This window comes from Parus major, chromosome 5, assembly GCF_001522545.3.
Source record: "Parus major isolate Abel chromosome 5, Parus_major1.1, whole genome shotgun sequence".
In the NCBI taxonomy this organism is placed as follows: domain Eukaryota; kingdom Metazoa; phylum Chordata; class Aves; order Passeriformes; family Paridae; genus Parus; species Parus major.
Window position 1 is genome coordinate 8,370,687 of NC_031774.1, and position 5,958 is coordinate 8,376,644.

The window sequence follows — 5,958 nt, forward strand, 5'->3', positions numbered from 1 at the left end:
GCTTCCAGGTTGCAGAGCCCAGAAAACTGCACGTTTCATAACTGAAGGTAAAATTTTTGAGGTTAAAATCTCTGGAGGTTGTTTTGCGGGGCAAAATTTCTTCTGAATCTCCAGAGGATCCGAGAAAGTCTGAAAAGAGAGATTGGAGAAAAGCAAGTATGACCCTATCTGGTGCTGTGCAGCAAAATGCCGGTCACAGTCTGTCATTTCAAAGTTAAAGTATCTGGGAAAATGGGCTCGAGGTGTGCAAGCAGTAGTAGGAGATGCTATGCATGTTATATCATCATAAATATAGAGTTTAATATTAATCATATTTTGTTTTCATTTTTTTTCTGTGCCTCTGTAATATGCTCCTCTCAACACTTTCTGTATAAGGATTGTCAGAGGAAAAAATAGACTGAAATCTCACCTCCGTTGCTTGTGAAGGATGCAGGATATCCAATAATCCAAATAAATAATAATTTAAATTAAAAATCCAAAATAAAAATAATAAAAATAGCAACAACAACAATAGTAATGTTTGGGACATTCAAAAGCAATAAGGTCTTAGACCTACAAGGAAGCAGGCTAGAATTCAAGCATATATAGAGGTTTCCATAGAGGAATATGAGTTGAAACATAAGCACAAAAAGCTTTAGGACTAGAAAGAAATATATCTTTACTTGCTTTATGTGTTATCTGGTTATTACAAAGGATTTACATGAAACTTTAAAAGGCTCAGCCCTGACCAGGCAGAGGCAGAGGTGGCACAAGAGGGAAGCAACCAAAAGGAAGTGCAGATAATGTCTCTCACCGCTGATACCTGTGTCTGTGTAGATAACTTAATGGACAACACCTGTCGAGATAAGTTCTCCCAGACCAATACAATTCCTTATTTTCACATCCCGCAAACGGGTTTGGGTCCTTACAGCAGTTCTTGACAGTATCAGTGCTCTGCAGGGGAAGTGGATCCCTGTCTTGATGCATTTCAGGGCTGCCTGGGGGGCTCTTCTCTCTCCCATCTTGGAGCCTATAGCCCTAGTGTGTGGGTTTGGTTGCTGGAGGTGCCACTTGTCTTTCAGATGCAATCTGGGGAGCTGTTGCCCAAGACTTTGTCACCTTGAGATTTGGCTGCAGTGAAGCAATCCAAGGTAAGGCAGAGCCTATGGAATGCACTGGGCAGGGCAGATGGAGGAATGGCTACACAACTGTTTTTTCAAGTTGGGAGCCTTAGGTCCAGTGGTAATTTATGCCTGTCCAGCCCCAAAGGCAGATAATGAACATGTGTTACATCTGCTGTGTGAATGCCGAGCTGTTAAAGAACAGCAGGCTGTAATAAAACTCTAGGAAAAGCCATATCCTGCTGTCATTTCATAATGGACATGAGGTTTCACCATAGCACAATGTGGGATGTTTGGCAACTTTTGCACAGGACTAGCTTGGAGGGACTTTTTGGATAATGCACTGAACATCTTCAGAAAGTGAAGCTAATGAAAAAATGCTCTAACCAAAGCCCCGTGAGATCCAGATTTTTCCTTCTCAGGGAATGTCCTATGGTTGAGTTTTATTTCCATTCCTAATGAAAGCAATAAAACAATCCAGAAAGCTATTACAAAGCAAAATTATGAATACAGTTATTGTTGGTCAATCAAGTGATTTGTTAGAATAAAAGCAAAATATTTAATTTAGATGTCAACTTGAAATAGTATGGAAAATAGGGGGAAATGTTTTGCAATATAAAATTGAAAATGTCGTTTTGAAGATGCAGTAACATTCAATTTTCAGCAAACCGATTCTTTTGCTTTTCTCTTCAAAAGGAACATTAGTCAAGCTCATCACTGTTAGGCAGATGTTTTGTTTTCTTGAATTGGCAGTTTCTGAGAGTTTAAGTGTAACTGAATTGTATGTAAAGTACCAAAAGATATGTTAAAAAGGTGATGTAATCCCTAGGAGTTAAAAGTGTTGCTGAGAACCTATGCTAAATACCAGAAATACCAGAAATAAGCCTACAGGTAAAGGTTTGAATATTTTTTTCTTGTTCAGAAATATTTGTATGGACGAAATTATAATAAGGATCAGAAAAGGATTAAACAATTGCACTGATTTTTCCCTGGGTCTAGAACTGTTTATCAGATGGTATTTTTTTACCAAAGTGGAATGAGCCAGAATACTGTGTCACTTTTATTTTCACAGGCTACGTCTAAGAAAAGCCCTCAGATATTTTCTGGTCAACAGAAACAGTATCCTAGAGGAGCAGGCATTTGTTGGTGAGGTAAATACTGTTTTCTGGTCAATCCAGCTGCAGCTGTTTGGTTTTTTAGCCATTGATTTGCATGGCAGCCTCGTGTAGCACTGCTCCCTAGTGCTTGGCAGCCAGAGAGAAATCAGTCCCCATGACACCTGTGGGAAGCTGCTCTTCTTGGGGCGGCAATTAAGCTCCATGGTAGCTTTTGGGAATCAATGGGAATTAAATGCAGATAACAGGCATTAATGGAGCATTTATTGGAAATAATTTAAATGATGTTTAGTGGTGGCTTAGTTAATGGAAATTAACGACTAACTACGGTTTGGGTACAGGCAGAACTGCTGGAATGCGGCGAAAGTCAATACAGGCAGTTCCAAATGGCAGAGATAAGGAAGTGCTTATTGATATTAGTGATCTTCAATATTTTCCATTGGAAAATAAATCTGATTCAGGCCACGTTGCTGTGGACTTCACCCAGAGCATAGGGGAAACAAATTGTTAATTATATTGTAAATGCAAAGTGTCACTAATCTAGTAACTTGCTACGCTGGGTATTGAAATAATTAATGCAGTAGATCATTCTTAATTATAGTCTTGTATTTACAGACAAACTGAAACTGAGGCTGGTATTGATTAAAAGAGGTGCCATATTGCAGACTTTTCTAACCCTGTAACCATATTGTTCTTGAATTTCATACAGTGTAGCTTAGACTTTTACATCTGATTTGAATTACTTGAATGTCTTAAAGATCTGTGTTCCAACCAGATGTGAGAAATGGCTTTGGTTTGGAAAGTTTCAAGGAAGGACCACCAAATAACGAGGGAAAAAACAACTCTATTATTTTCTCCCTACACCTCAGTGGAAAATATAAAAAAAAATAATATCTCAATTTATTAATATGACTTGGGATCCTGTCAGGAAAATACCTTACCTGAAAACTTTCTTTATCTTTCTTTCCAGCCCAAGATTATATACTGGACTTGATAAACTTCTGTAACTGAGAGAATTAAACATTTCTACACATAGTAATACTATTTACTGTGCTGTATGCATGTTCTGTCATACAGCCAACATTTTAACTAGGCAGAATTTCTCTAGTTAAGCACTGCTGGCTTAACTACAATAGTTGGCTGTATTAAGAAAATACACATAGCCCAGTTAACTGTACTAAAGCCACAGACTTTTTTATCTTTTTCTTGTCATTAAACTTCAAGATATTTTTTAAACATAGTTATTTAAAAACAAACAAAAACCAAACAAAACTGAATTATTCAATTTAATATGAAGACTCGTCTTTAAAAGGAAGGGTTGTGTATAATTTCCTGTAAGGAATTGGATCATGTGCTACTTCTGCACTATATTTTGTTTTGTTGTCTCTACTTGTGAGAAGTATTTTTATCTCTCAGAATGGATTTTCTTTTGCAAAGTTATGTGATAAAGATTAGATTCTGGTTTCCAAAATGTTCTGCAACATGTGTGGAAAACCCTCCATTCCCATGAAATTCCTGTTGGTGAACTGGGAATGACTGCTAGAAACTGAGCACAAAAACAGTGTGAGTAAAGCAAAGTGAAATGATCTAGAAAGGGTAAATAAAGGTTGGAAATTTCTTTGGAAATACTTCCAGAGCTCTGTTGAACATGTCACTGGAAAACTGTAAGAATTACCTGGTTTGTTATACCACATACAAGCTGTAATAACGTCATGAATTTGAAGCTAGTGGTAAAAACAAAGGGACTGTGATAAGCGGGTTACTGTTACCTCACAAAGATACCATCCGTATCTGAGAGAGCTCCAAGGAGTACAGAGAACACATTTCAAGTACTAAAAATGGCTGAATATAATTTGCATTATTCTTTTTCAGTATACCTGGTGATTTGTTCCAGGATTCACAGTCCTGCCCTTGATGTGCCATAAACAGAGCCTTCATTTAAAAGGGATTAAGGCTGGTTATGTGTGATAACCTACCTTAACACAAATGCTGTCTTTTAGAAGATGACAAATTATGGAACACCTCCCGCCCATTCCATTGCCAGTGGCTACGACACTGCTTTGGAGAACTCCTCCTGCCACCCAGGGGAAAGAGAACATCCTATGGAGGAGTCTTCCCAGGCTACAAATCCCTGTCTTACAGAGGCCATCCACAGCAGCATTATTTGGGATTGACAGGTGTGATAGTGCTTTCTGCATTACTGAAGTTCTTGGGGCAAAGCATCAGTCAAGAGACCCACCCCAAGGGTGATTCAACCACCCTGAATTCCAGAATCTCATGAAGGCAGAGCTTTGGCTTGTGATTTGGGCAAGGTCCAGCCCAGAAGTGTGGGCTGACCCAGCTTCACACTGAGTGTGGCCTCCCTGGCTCAGGTGCTCAGGTCAGGTCAGCTCAGAACTAAAAGGCTGGAACTGCCTGTACATCTGTGGAGTCCCCCAGTGCCTGGTCTACAAACCATAAGGGCAACCAAATGAATTATAGAATTAAACCTTTTTCCTACACACAGCTCTCAACTGAACCAAGTTTCCAGCATCCTGCTCCTTATTGTTGCTCCTCTCCAGAGGGAAATTAGGGGAAAGATGGCCATTTCTCTGCAAATTTCTCCCCACACACCACACACACACACCACACACACACACACACACACACACACACACATACAGGGGGTTGTGAAATTGCACCTTTACAGAGGGTTTTGCGACAAGCTGGGTTAAGCCCTGTTGAAAATGGTAGGTTTAACCACTGCCCGCCCTTCTCTTCGGTGCTGGAGGAGACAGTTCAGCACATGTTCCTGCCCAAAACAAAGGGATATGTAAGGTTGCCCAAGAATTCCAAAGATCTGGGTGGGGAGCCTTGCAGAGTTTGTTTTGGGCAGGGATGCATGTGAAAAAAAGGCAGAGCAGGCTGAGCAGCAGAGATGGGGCTCGGAACAGGCTGGGAGGAAGGTGGGCAGCCTGCAGGAGCTGTGCTGGGACGAGCCCGGAGAGAGGGATTCCAGTCCCTGAGGTTTCCTGGGGAACAATGAAACCTCCTCTTCCATGAGAGAGGAAATGTGAGTTAGCAGTGGTTCAAAAGTGGGCAGCTGTGTATTCAGGCCTGCTCAAAGCTGCGTACAATTTTGATTATCTCAAGTAACAAAAAATGGAATAAACATACTAGAATCATCAAGGAATCAAGGGTTTTCCTTGCCTATGTCCCTGGAAAGAATGGGCCAGAATATCTTGTCACTACCTCTAACCATTATAGAATTGTGAAATCCTGGGTATTTTTAGGCCAAAAACGAGACAGTTTAAGAAAGCACATACAGGTCCATTTTTATATTAATTGAAAGTCACAGTCTCAACAAGATTATTTGAAGATTCCCTCATAATTCAGCCTCTGCTATGTAGACTATGAACAGTGAATTTGGTAAATTCTATATACAGCTGGAACTAAGGGTCTGAGACCTTCTTTAGTTAATAAATGTGAAGTATTTGAACAATCTGATAAACACTGAGACAGGCCCCAGACTGCTTGTTTAAGTCACAGTTGTAACAAGAGGTCTGGAAGATTTACCTGTGGTAAGACTGCAGATGTGGTTACTCAGAGATTTTTGGTCCGATTTTCAAACTCATATAACTGTACTTTATTTCTGTATATTTCAGCTGGGGCCAGCATCCTAATCATTGCAGAATCATGGATTTACAGCCCTTTATTCCCTCTAGCATTCACCTTGAAGGCCAGGGAGCCCTAGCTCCTAGACT

At 40.1% G+C, this 5,958-nt stretch overlaps 1 long non-coding RNA gene across 1 annotated transcript; it reads left to right on the top strand.

The window, feature by feature from the left end:
• Positions 1-652: 652 nt before the first annotated feature.
• Positions 653-5,383, top strand: LOC109022672. The gene is made up of 3 exons (XR_004497987.1): positions 653-1,130; positions 2,173-2,246; positions 4,216-5,383. It is a non-coding gene; the product is annotated as an uncharacterized LOC109022672 (long non-coding RNA).
• The last annotated feature ends 575 nt before the right edge of the window (positions 5,384-5,958 follow it).